Below are 13,542 nucleotides of genomic sequence, written 5' to 3'. Positions count from 1 at the left end.
TGCAACCCTAATGGCCATTCAGGAAAGTTTTTCAATGTATGTTTGAATAAATTGCCACGTCCGAAGATACACATCTGACCACCCTGAAACCCGTATGTGTCCAACAAGGCGGAATGTGCGGAATACTGCTATGAGAGCTGTGCTAGCGAAGTATGAGCGGGTACGAAACAGCCTCGAGGAGATGGCAAAAACTGCATCCAAGACAGCTTCAACTGCCAGTTGCTTATTTGAGCACTTCAGCAAAGGCAAGAATGTGTTGGGCCTCACACTTGCCTTTGCTTGCCTTTGAATGCCTAAACAACGTCTCTGGTATGCAGGCTGCAGTCGAGTGTGTGCCGTCATCTCTTAGGGGCAAGAGAAATGACGAAAGCTACCTTGCACTGTATGAGAAAGCAACAACATTGATTGACTCCATTGTGACACACTCAGGACTATTTGATGGATGGTGAGGTTGTTTGGTGACCGTTTTGACCAGGACAGTCTAAATGTCCAGCAAAAGTTGGAAAGACCGCTTCCAACGGGGGAGTACACTGAGCTGAACATAGATTCTCTTTCAGTGCAGTTGCCTCTCTTTCGCAATCAAATACCCCTGTAGCAGCAGTGGAAAGGCAGCAGAGGTCCTCAAGGAGGCTTCCAGTGGAGGTACTTTGGCTGTTTGACCAAGTTGAGGAGCTGATCAGAATGTTGCTTGTGGTGCCAGTGTCTTCATGTGAGGCTGAGAGGCGTTTCAGTGCCCTCCGCAGGTTGAAGACTTAGCTATGGACTAGCATGGACCAAGAGAGATTGAATGGCATAGTTGTCTGTAATGTACATAAAGACAGGCTGGACAGTCTTGAGGGAAAATATCTGCCAGAAATTTGTTGGATCCATTGAAACCCGCCAGCATATTTGTGTGTAGTGTGCAAAGCAGTGGTTCTCAACCTTTTTTGGGGTACTGGAACCCCTGCATATTTTGAGTCAAGGCAAGAAAGGTTTTGAGCTGTCCTCAGGGACCCCCACCCCCTCTTTAATACATATACAGTTACTGGAAACCTTGTACTGAATACGTTCATTAAACTTTTTTTTATTTCACAGACCCCTTGCAATTACACCAGGGACTCCTAGGGGTCCACAAACCCCTGTTTGAGAACCCCTGGTGTATAGTATGATATTTGTTTATTTTGTTTAGTAGTTTTCAGGTTTTTAGTTCATGACAGGACACTTACTAATTATTGATTTTGTTATTTATTTTAAATTGCATACTTTGTGTGACACTTGTCCATAGCTGTTGCTTGAAGAGTTGAGACACTGACTGAACAATAAATAAGTATTTTTGAAGGATATTTTGGTTGATTTATTTGGGTTATTCTTTGAAGTAGTTCTTTCACTTTTAGAACTGTACTTATTTTGAGCTTTTTGTTCTTGTACAGCTATTGAAGTAGACTCGGGCTAGTGGCACATATTTAATGACTATATAAGTAAGTGACTATATAAGTATCAGAAAAAGTAAAATAAAAAGGTAAATTCAATACAGAGACTATTTTAGAAGAGATCGCACTATGCTCATTGTATTTAGAAAAACTGCACGCATACACAGTGTATAGTACCATTGCTACCTACAGGCCTTTCTTGGTATTACTGGTTGTAAATACAAATACCTGCATACAGTGGTTCCTCTAAAGTTGCAAGCATTTGTCATGGGACTTACACGGAACCCGAACCGATTGCGTGTGTGCGCCATCGTGCATAAATGTATTTTGCCTCCCCACACCAAATGCGATCATGACACGCAGGTTAAAATATCAAAACAAACTCTGAACCAATTATATTAATTTGTGGACAGGTTGAAAAGCATAAAAATGTATGGCAATTTAGCTAGCTAGCTTGCACTTGCTAGCTAATTTGTCCTATTTAGCTAGCTTGCGTTTGCTTGCCAATTTGTCCTGGGGTATAAACATTGAGTTGTTATTTGACCTGAAATGCACAAGGTCCTCTACTCCACCAATTCATTCACACATAAAACGGTCAACCAAATAATTTCTAGTTATCTCTCCTCCTACCAGGCTTTTTTTTCTCTTGACTTTATATTGCGATTGGCAAATTTCATAAATTACGTGTGTTACCGCCACTGTCCTATTTCGTCTTTCAGTCACCCATGTGGGTATAACCAATGAGGAGATGGCATGTGGGTACCTGCTTCTATAAACCAATGAGGACATGGGAGAGGCAGGACTTGCATCGCGTTCTGCGTCAGAAATAGAATTGACTTCTATTTTAGCCCTTGGCAACGCAGACGATTGTTGACACGCGCGAGCAGTGTAGGTGCAATAATTGAATAACATAGATTTCAAAATGTATTTTGCAACGCTCACCCACGCAACACGAGCGGTGTAGTCAGCCTGTTAGAGGTACCCAGTGTCACGGCTTCATTGCTCCAGACCACGACAAGGGGGAGTTAGAGTACTCATGCATTTGGGTTTTTATATGACCAATAATATCGAGTGGCTCCAATGACGAATTTGACGTGAGCGACCCCTCCCTGGTGACTTTCTTCAGCAAAGACGGCTGACAAAATATTACGGGGAGAAAAATGTAAGTAGTTATAATGTCATAACTAGTCAAGCAAAAAAAAATACAATTGAGAGGAATATGATAGTGAATGTGGAGACAAACGATTATGCATATTTTTTTGTCATAAAGTTCATTTACGAAAATTGCTATTTTGCTCATTTTCTTTTCTGCCATATCCAATAACAGGTGTATCAAACTCCATTCTGCGAATTATGCTGTGTCTGCAAGTATGTATTACAATTACACACTTCAACAGTGTTTACCATTCCTGCTCCTGGGACATCAATGATAACACACTGTAACTATGCAATAGACTAGAAACACGATTTTGTAATTCATATTGTAATGACCTGACTAGATCATAAATGAACAATTGTCCAGACAGAGGCTTGAGTTTACGAATTGACGGTTTATTACACCAACTTTACACAGGCTACTGTTTGGGCCGTAGCACACGCCAAAGAGATGAAAGATAACCCACAAGCCAATCGTGACCTTCTCTTGTGAAACCCAGACGTAAGAGAGAGAGAGAACAAAGGCTGAACCTGGTCTTAACTTCCAATGCTCCACCCCCCTGCCCAACCCCCCTCCACGCCACTCTGCCAACCACCAGGATGCCCGGCATCAGAACATTCCAGGCATTCCCGTGATTGGCAGATAGCAGGTTGATTGACAGGTCGGACCCCGCGAACACCGGGTACTGGTCAGTACAACACAACCACCTCCTAGCCTAACACATAACACACAGCTGTCTGTGCGGGTCGCTACAATATATACAGAATAAAAAACAGTACATCCTGCCACCATGCTGACAAGCGTGCTGAATGACACGTGGAAGAGAGCGAGGAATGAGATGGGAGTAACAATCCAGGCTATTTGCTCGGAGACCTGCATAATAATGTAATGAAACAAGCAGGGAGCAGGTTTTGAACCCTCCACATTCTAGCCCGAAGTCCAGCACGCTGTCGATTGTGCCCAAATGTATTTATTGGGGTAGGGCCGATTGTGGCTAAAAATACTTTATCTATTGGAATCTTTAACAATTTAAATTGGGAAAAAGTATTATTATTAGTTTTTCACAAGCGTAGCAGGATGGGCTATTAGCTGAACAATTGACTATTCAACCTTAACTAAAGAATTGTCTAATAGCCGGGCTAGATGTGAACCCCCCCAACTTTCAACAAATAATTTGTATCCATCTATCCACATCTACCTACACACGTACAGTATCTACCTACACACGGTTAATGGTTTGATTATGTTCAAGCTGTATCAAATCCAACCATAATTGGGAGTGCCATAGGGTGGCGCCTAATTGGCCCAGTGGGTTTGGCCGGGATAGGCCTTCATTGGCCGGGGTAGGCTGGTGCGGAAAATATAGCTAGCTTGTTATGCAAGTGTTGCACACCAACAGATGGAGAAAACCTACATGAGTCGAGCATTCATTTCAACAATAATCTTCATTTTAATTTGACTTCACAAACAACATGGTCTTAATTGAAGTCTATTTCTTCGGCGCCTAAGACCTAGATAAAAAAAACTTAACTGGCTGAGGTAGGCTATGAAGCTTTATTGGCCTACTTACATTTGCAACTGGTCAAAAATGTAGCACCTACATAAAACAATAATTTAAAGAAAAAAGTCTGCACGTTCAAACTAAAACAATATAACTAATAATTAAAAGCGAACATTTGTAAAACACAAACTCTAAAAGTAATTGGAAGGTAGATGCAAATTTTGTGTGACAAAATAATGTAAATAAGATGTAAACAAGATGCTGTGTTTTTAATTACAGTAGCGATGGACAACTTCAAACACTTGCTTTTCACAACTTAAGCAGGTGTAGCCCATCATGCAAATGTTTCCTATTAGCAGGACAAAATACTTGTTATAACCCGGCAACTGTTGTGAAAATCACTCAACTTGCAATGTATTCGATGCTTAAGTACTCTAAAGTATTACATTTCTAACTCAAAACAGCAGTACAGTATTTATTCAGCAACATCTTTATGCTTTTGTTAATAAAATAATGAGAGAAAAGACATTCAAATGCGGATGTTTATATAAACTACATTTTAGTCACACCCAGCACCAGGACCACAGGTAAAACCTTGCCTTAAATCAAATAAAATTTTATTTGTCACATACACATGGTTAGCAGATGTTAATGCGAGTGTAGCGAAATGCTTGTGCTTCTAGTTCCGACAATGCAGTAACCAACGAGTAATCTAGCTAACAATTCCAAAACTACTACCTTATACACACAAGTGTAAAGGGATAAAGAATATGTACATAAAGATATATGAATGAGTGACAAGATGCAGTAGATGGTACTGAGATGGTACTGAGATGATCAATGTATTTATTGCATTGTTGTATTGTCAATTTCTCTAGCCAAAACATCTTCTTGGCCTTGACCAGTTCACCTTTGCTTGTCGGCTTGGCAGAGTCACGGATTAATGTTTTCAGTTGATACCAAACAAGTTTGATCGGGGTTAAATCAGGATACTTGCATGTAGAGATGAAAAAAATATTTGTAAATATACTATAGGCCTACCGAATGTGTTGTAGGTCTTTTTTGTTTATTTATTTTTATTTAACCCTTATTTTACTACACAAAGGTCTACTTACTCTGCTGGCATCTTGACCCAGTTTATGCCCTCATTTGCAATGCATACCCGGGCAGCAGTGTGTTTTGGGTAATTGTCTGCATTTGGAGTAGAAAAAGACATTTAGCCTAACAGCCCAAATTAGATACAATAATAGAAATGTAATAGGCCTAAAAGTAACAAAATATTGCTATAATCCTAACTTTACAGAAACGATGTGTACCCAGAAACACCTTTCTGACATAGGGTGCAGCATATCTCTTGATGATTTCTTCCTCAGATAAATCTCGAGCCATTATACCTGAAAAAGGAGTCGAGTGAATTAATGTGGAACACTTAACAGTCCGTGAGGGTGTAGGCTACAATATTTTATGTACCTTTTGCTTTGTAAATAGCCAACCTTAGCATCAAAAATCAAATATGGGCGAGAAATTGCCCCCCACACATGGAGTTTGAGCGGATGCCTGGAACTTGGCTTGCTTGATCTTCTTACTTTTTTTCTGTAGCCACGATTGATTCGTCTGTGAAGATGAAATTATTTAATGTCTCGTCCGGTTTTGATCCATGCCTGGGCCTGCAGGACGCAAAGTTCTTTGTTTGTCAGACAAATTATTGGGTTGAAACTGCAGAACAGTACAAAACAAGCGAACACACATGGTTAATATTCTGATCATTTAAAAAATATATATGTATACTGTATATGTAAAACATTTCTTACCGAGCAAGTCCACGCAAGTTTCTTCAACTGTCTTCTTACTGTATTGAGAGCGATGTTGATGTCGTGCCGTGATGCCAGCAGATGACAGATTGCCTTTGCCGATCGCTCTTCATCGTCATTCATCAGTGAGTCAATGGCTGGAATAGTCTCACTGGAAATTAAATACAATGTGAAAATGTGCAACATACAGTAAAGACCAGCAGTCAATTTATTTAAGCGTATTTTTTTTGTATTATTAGGCCTACTTTAACTTCTTCGATATAGGGGGCGCTATTTAAATTTTTGGATTAAAAACGTTCCCGTTTTAAACAAGATATTTTGTCACGAAAAGATGCTCAACTATGCATATAATTGACAGCTTTGGAAAGAAAACACTGACTTTTCCAAAACTGCAAAGATATTGTCTGTGGGTGCCACAGAACTGATGTTACAGAAAAAACCTAGATAAAAATACAATCAGGAAGTGCCGCATTTTTCGAAACCGCCTCATGGCACTGACTCCTTATATGGCTGTGGAGGAGCTAGGAGTCAGCTTACGTTTTCCCCAAGGTGTCTGCAGCATTGTGACGTATTTGTAGGCATATCATTGGAAGATTGACCATAAGAGACTACATCTACCAGGTGGTCACTTGGTGTCCTCCGTCGCAATTATTGCGTAATCTCCAGCTGCAGTATTTTTCCGTTTGCCTCGGATGAGAAACCGACTGCAAGGAATGATTTTTCATCGAATAGAATTGTGAAAAACACCTTGAGGATTGATTCTAAACAACGTTTGCCATGTTTCTGTCGATATTATGGAACTAATTTGGAAAAAGGTTTGGCGTTGTGTTGACTGCATTTTCGTTTTTTTTTTCTTAGCCAAACGTGATGAACAAAACGGAGCTATTTCTCTTGCAAATAATATTTTTGGAAAAAATGAAAATTTGCTATCTAACTAAGAGTCTCGTCATTGAAAATATCCAAAGTTCTTCAAAGGTAAATGATTTTATTTGAATGCTTTTCTTGTTTTTGTGAAAATGTTGCCTGCTGAATGCTAGGCTTAATGCTATGCTAGGCTATTAATACTCTTACATAAATGCTTGTGTAGCTTTGGTTAAAGCATATTTAGAAAATCTGAGATGACAGTGTTGTTAACAAAAGGCTAAGCTTGTGTTTCAATATATTTATTTCATTTCATTTGCGATTTTCATGAATAGGAAACGTTGCGTTATGGTAATGAGCTTGAGGCTATGATTACGCTCCCGGATACGGGATTGCTCGACGCTAGAGGTTAAAGTATCGTAGCATACTGTACCTGTTCATTTTCCTGGGCTTTCGAGTTCGGTGTAAAACAGGCATCTGATGATAGTGTTTGCGAATAGCACTGTCCATGTCCAAAATCGCCAAGTCTATCAGTATTTTTGAAATGTCTCCAGTAAATTTTCCATTTCTGCTGAAAGCCCTAATCTGCTGACTTAAAATAATATAGATCCTGGTCATGGTGCTACAGTATAATCAAAGTGAGGGCAATCTGCTATATACTTATAGCCTATTGTAACCTGAAAGTCAAGCCTTTCCTCACCCCGCCCAAAACTCCACCCATAACACAGTTATCATTCAAAATCGAGCTGTTATTCAAAAACAAATAACATTGCGACCAAAGACAATAGACGAAATGGACATTGTTTTCATCAAGCCAGCTTCTTTCTATGATGCTACCTGTTCCAGGGTTAGGACTGTAACCACCAGAGGACTTGAAAATGAGCCGGAGCTGAGAGGATCACCAAAACTAAAGGAATTTTGGTTTCAGAGCATTTTATATAAAAAACAAGGTATATAGCTTATCAATGTATAGGCATACTGTATAATAAAATCAATAATTGTGTACTAAAAATGTGAATGTGTTTTTGCAGAGTCTCAAAACATGCCGGCAACCATCTGTGATGATCAGTGGACAAAGGGCTGGACAACGGGCCGCTCCAAAAAAAACACATGGTGGCCAAGAAAGTGGCTAGTTAATTAAGCTAGATTCTTAAAATGTGGTTTGTATGTTGGAGTCACTTTGAATTCTTAATTGATCTACCGTTTCTATCATAGGTCACTGTAATCGATGGGGGCTCAGGGCGGTACCATTCTGCTCATCTGATGAAGGTGCTCATGGGTGAGATTCAAAGTTTGAAGACCGGGATTTAGTCATTCAAAGCAGACCATCAGAAAAAGAAACATTCTCTGAGGGCAGAGATACGGGCGACAGAACTTGACCAACTGCTCACCAGGTACAGCAAGGTCCGCCCTGACCGTTATGCTGTTTTGCTATTCTAAGGATGTGTAACCGAAGAGAGATACCACGAGTGGGCACAGAATACAAACTGGGATGGATCCGGAGGCAAATGTGGCACATCAGTGAACCTCCAGGTGTTCATCATTAATACTGTGTCTCAGAAGTTTCCGTCCATGACTGATGCAACCCGAAAAAGCATTAAAGACAGAGTTAATGAGTACTTGAGGTCACCGAGAAAGTCTGGACATGGCCTGCACTCCCTTATGTAAGGAATTAGGCACTTTCCCATGTTTACTACAGTATGTATTGTATGCTATGTTTACTTGTCAGACTGCAAAGTAGCCTAAAAAACAAATGCAGGTGGCTTATATCTTTAAAATGCTTTATTATCCATATGTAAAAACATATATTGTAGAGTACTGTATTTCTTCATCAGCATCTTTAAGCATTCTTTAATTAAATAAGGATAAAAATACTCTTTCAAAATGCTGATGTTTATTTAGTTATGGATCCATAATGAATTACTTGTTCAAATATGCCATGATATTCTTGAGATACGTGTTGACTGAATATGGGCAAGCGATGTCTGCGTTTTTGTATTTTTCTCGCTCACTCTAGGTTAAATGAAAATTAAAATCTCCAAAATATCATTACTTTTTAAGTGACTTATTATTATTAACAATAATTTTAGAATGAAATAAAATCAAATCAAATCAAATTTTATTTGTCACATACACATGGTTAGCAGATGTTAATGCGAGTGTAGCGAAATGCTTGTGCTTCTAGTTCCGACAATGCAGTGATAACCAACAAGTAATCTAAATAACAATTCCAAAACTACTGTCTTATACACAGTGTAAGGGGATAAGGAACATGTACATAAGGATATATGAATGAGTGATGGTACAGAGCAGCATACAGTAGATGGTATCGAGTACAGTATATACATATGAGATGAGTGTGTAGACAAAGTAAACAAAGTGGCATAGTTAAAGTGGCTAGTGATACATGTGTTACATAAGGATGCAGTCGATGTTGTAGAGTACAGTATATACGTATGCATATGAGATGAATAATGTAGGGTAAGTAACATTATATAAGGTAGCATTGTTTAAAGTGGCTAGTGATATATTTACATCATTTCCATCAATTCCCATTATTAAAATGGCTGGAGTTGGGTCAGTGTCAATGACAGTGTGTTGGCAGCAGCCACTCAATGTTAGTGGTGGCTATTTAACAGTCTGATGGCCTTGAGATAGAAGCTGTTTTTCAGTCTCTCGGTCCCAGCTTTGATGCACCTGTACTGACCTCGCCTTCTGGATGATAGCGGGGTGAACAGGCAGTGGTTCGGGTGGTTGATGTCCTTGATGATCTTTATGGCCTTCCTGTAACAACGGGTGGTGTAGGTGTCCTGGAGGGCAGGTAGTTTGCCCCCGGTGATGCGTTGTGCAGTCCTCACTACCCTCTGGAGAGCCTTACGGTTGAGGGCGGAGCAGTTGCCGTACCAGGCGGTGATACAGCCCGCCAGGATGCTCTCGATTGTGCATCTGTAGAAGTTTGTGAGTGCTTTTGGTGACAAGCCGAATTTTTTCAGCCTCCTGAGGTTGAATAGGCGCTGCTGCGCCTTCTTCACGACGCTGTCAGTGTGAGTGGACCAATTCAGTTTGTCTGTGATGTGTATGCCGAGGAACTTAAAACTAGCTACCCTCTCCACTACTGTTCCATCGATGTGGATAGGGGGGTGTTCCCTCTGCTGTTTCCTGAAGTCCACAATCATCTCCTTAGTTTTGTTGACGTTGAGTGTGAGGTTATTTTCCTGACACCACACTCCAAGGGCCCCTTAGGATCTGTGAGAATATCTAACGGAAAATTCCCCTTAGAATTCCCCTTATATATATGCCATTTAGCAGACGCTTTTATCCAAAGCGACTTACAGTCATGTGTGCATACATTCTACGTATGGGTGGTCCCGGGGATCGAACCCACTACCCTGGCGTTACAAGCGCCATGCTCTACCAACTGAGCTACAGTCCTCCAATCCTCTAAATGTAATTATTGGCAGATAGTCACGTCATTGAAGAAAATATTTTACGATATACTGTAGGCCTACCATAGGTGAAATGAGTCTCACTAGTATTGAGTAATGTCTAATGAAGGATTTTAGAATCCTCCAATACTATAGCCTACTCCTGACCCGAAAGCTGACCCGAAAGCTGTACTGGCTTTATTCACAAATTAGTGAGAATGTCTCACACCATGTTTAAGATTAAGTTGCCTTTTTCTTGCTCACTCTAGGTTAAATGAAAATTTAATTTCCAATATATTGTTACTTTTTAAACAAAGTGATTATTATAATGAATTAATTTAGAATTTTGTATAATTTAGAATGATATAAAATGTAGATATTCTCACAGATCCTAACGGAAAATTCCCCTTAGATATGAATTTAGAGTCCTCCAATCTTCTAAATGTAAATATTGGTAGAGAGTCACGTCATTGAAAAAACACACCTACTGTACTCATTCCAGGATTTTTCAATATTTGTACTATTTTCCACATTGTAGAATAATAATGAAGACACATCTATAGAATAACAAATTTGGAAACAGTTAAGAACAAATTCTTATTTCACAAGGACACTCTACTCCTTCCTCCCCAACGGGGATTTGAACCCAAGTCTCCCACTTGCCCCGCATTATGTAGTACAGACAAGGCCTGCTGTCCCTCATGTAGGAATTAGGCACTTTCCCATGTTTACTACAGTATGTATTGTAGACTGCACAGTAGCCTAATAAACAAAAACACATTTCGTGAATAAAATAATGATACAAAATACTCTTTCAAAATGCAGATGTTGATTTAGTTATGGATCCATAACAAATTACTATGGGAATAGATATCACTGATATCTAATGAAGGCAAACCTTTTAGAATCCTCCAAACCTGTAGCCTACTCCCGACCGTCACGTTGTACAGCGCCATATTTTACATTCCATCCTAACAGAACCCCTGAGGGTTTCGTCTTTCATGGAAGAGAGACACCATCATAGTATTAAAATTAATTAAGCAAGTACCAGTCAAAAGTTTGGACACACCTACTCATTCCAGGATTTTGCTCTATTTTGACTATTTTCTAAATTGTAGAATAATAGTGAAGACATCACAACTATGAAATAACACCGGTCTCCCGCATGCCCTGCATTCTGTAGTACAGACATGGCCTGCTCTCCCTTATGTAAGGAATTAGGCATTTTCCCATGTTTACTACAATATGTATTGTAAACTGCACAGTAGCCTAATAAACAAATAAAAACATTTTGTTAATAAAATAATGATTAAAAATACTCTTTCAAAATGCTGATATTGATTTAGATATGGATCCATAAGGAATTACAATGGGAATTAATATCACTGGTTAACAGAAATATTGGAACAAAGTTGTCTAATGAAGGCAAACAATTTAGAATCCTCCGATCCTCTAGCCTACTCCCGACCATCATGTTGTCCAGCGCCAGATTTTCCATTCCATCCCAACAGAAATCCCGAGGGTTTCGTTTTGCGTTTTTCCCGGAATAGAAACACCATAATATTAATCAAATAAATTAAGCAAAATGTCTTAATCAATCCCATATACTATGTTATTTCAAAAAAGGTTTTAAATTCTCTGGAAATGCCAATACGGAATACTATCTAATGCTTCTCAAAGATGCCCTCTGGTGGTCAAACTAGCAATAACTGGCAGTAACAGAAGAAATGACTGAGAATTAAATGACGTCCCACAGAATGGTGCTGCAGCTCGCAAGGTGTGACGCAACTTTTAACTTCTTGTGACTATCAAACCTGGATCCAGGAGCGTAATCATAGCCTCAAACTAATTAGCATAACGCAGAGGTCAAATCTTCCTACAAAATCTTCCTATTCATGAAAATCACAAATTAAATATATTGAGACACAGCTTAGCCTTTTTTTAATCACACTGTCATCTCAGATTTTCAAAATATGCTTTACAGCCAACGCTAGAAAATAATTTGTGTAAGTTTATCATGGCATAATGCTATGCTAGGCTCTGCTGGCAGCAGGCAACATTTTCACGAAAATATGAAGAGCAATCAAATTAAAGAATTTACCTTTGAAGAACTTTGGATGTTTTCACTCAGGAGACTCCCAGTTAGATAGCAAATGTTCCTTTTTTGTTTGTTCGTCACGTTTGGCTGAGAAATCGACCGGAAAAAATGAGGTCACTACAACGCCAAACTTTTTTCAAAATTAGCTCCATAATATCGACAGAAACATGGCAAATGTTGTTTAGAATCAATCCTCAAGGTGTGTTTCACATAACAATTTGATAATATATCCGTCGGGACAATTGGTTTCTCATAAGAAGCGATTGGAAAAATGGCTACTTGTGTACTTTACGCAAGATTTTCTGCAGGAGCCATCATGTGACCACTTGCTAAATGTGGTCCCTCACGGCTATTCTTCAACATAAATGTGTAAAAAGACGTCACAATGCTGTAGACACCTTTGGGAATACGTAGAAAACGTAAGCTCATTCATAGCTCATTCAGAGTCATATAAGGAGTCATTGGCATGAGGCAGTTTCAAAAAATGCGGCACTTCCTGATTGGAATTTTTATCTAGGTTTCGCCTGTAACATCAGTTCTGTTGCACTCACAGACAATATCTTTGCAGTTTTGGAAATGTCACGAGTGTTTTCTATCCAAAGCTGTCAATTATATGCATAGTCGAGCATCTTTTCGTGACAAAATATCTTCTTTAAAACGGGAACATTCTTTATCCAAAAATGAAAATACTGCCCCCTAGTTACAAAAGGTTAAAGGAGGAACTACTGTACATACTGGATTGATAAGGAACACTGCCATAACTATTATTATTATTAGTATAATAATGATTTAAACATTTGAACAAGTTGGGACAACCCTTCAGTTAACTACCTATCAGTTTTCCAGTCGTAGTAATAATGGTTCCTCAATGTACATTTAACATATTACAACGTAGGCTATGTGTTACAGCACTACTTTTGGTGTCCCCCTCAAGAATTGCTGTTGAGAAAATGTCATGTAATTGTCTCTTCCAAAGTTGATATCAGATTTTCGCCCCTGTCCTCATATTAAGCAAAACAGAAAGCACCATTTTCTTGTTTATAAAATGTATGGATAGCCAGGGCCACACTCCAGCACTCAGACATTACTTATAAAAGATGCATTTTGTGTTTAGTGAGTCCGCCAGACTATAGGCAGTATGGATGACCACGTGTTCTCTTGATAGGTGCCTGAATTTCACAACTTACCTGTCATGCTAAGCATTCAAAATGTAAAAAGTACTTTGGGTTGTCAGGATAAATGTATAGAGTAAAAAGTAAAATATTTTCTTGTAGTGAAGTA

At 39.1% G+C, this 13,542-nt stretch overlaps 1 long non-coding RNA gene across 3 annotated transcripts in view; it reads right to left on the bottom strand.

Moving 5' to 3' along the window:
• Nucleotides 1-3,995: 3,995 nt before the first annotated feature.
• LOC124008945 overlaps nucleotides 3,996-13,542 on the bottom strand; it is a 32,890-nt gene continuing 23,343 nt past the window's right edge. For 2 of the 3 annotated variants that reach the window (XR_006834184.1, XR_006834186.1), the window contains exons 4-5: nucleotides 5,878-6,028; nucleotides 3,996-5,733 (exon numbers count right to left, since the gene is read on the bottom strand). This is a non-coding gene — a long non-coding RNA (uncharacterized LOC124008945). The remainder of the gene's footprint in view (nucleotides 5,734-5,877; nucleotides 6,029-13,542) is intronic. The other variant, XR_006834185.1, reaches the window with a different exon arrangement.

Source organism: Oncorhynchus gorbuscha, linkage group LG21 (genome assembly GCF_021184085.1).
Source record: "Oncorhynchus gorbuscha isolate QuinsamMale2020 ecotype Even-year linkage group LG21, OgorEven_v1.0, whole genome shotgun sequence".
In the NCBI taxonomy this organism is placed as follows: domain Eukaryota; kingdom Metazoa; phylum Chordata; class Actinopteri; order Salmoniformes; family Salmonidae; genus Oncorhynchus; species Oncorhynchus gorbuscha.
This window is presented reverse-complemented; position numbering and strand designations above follow the sequence as displayed.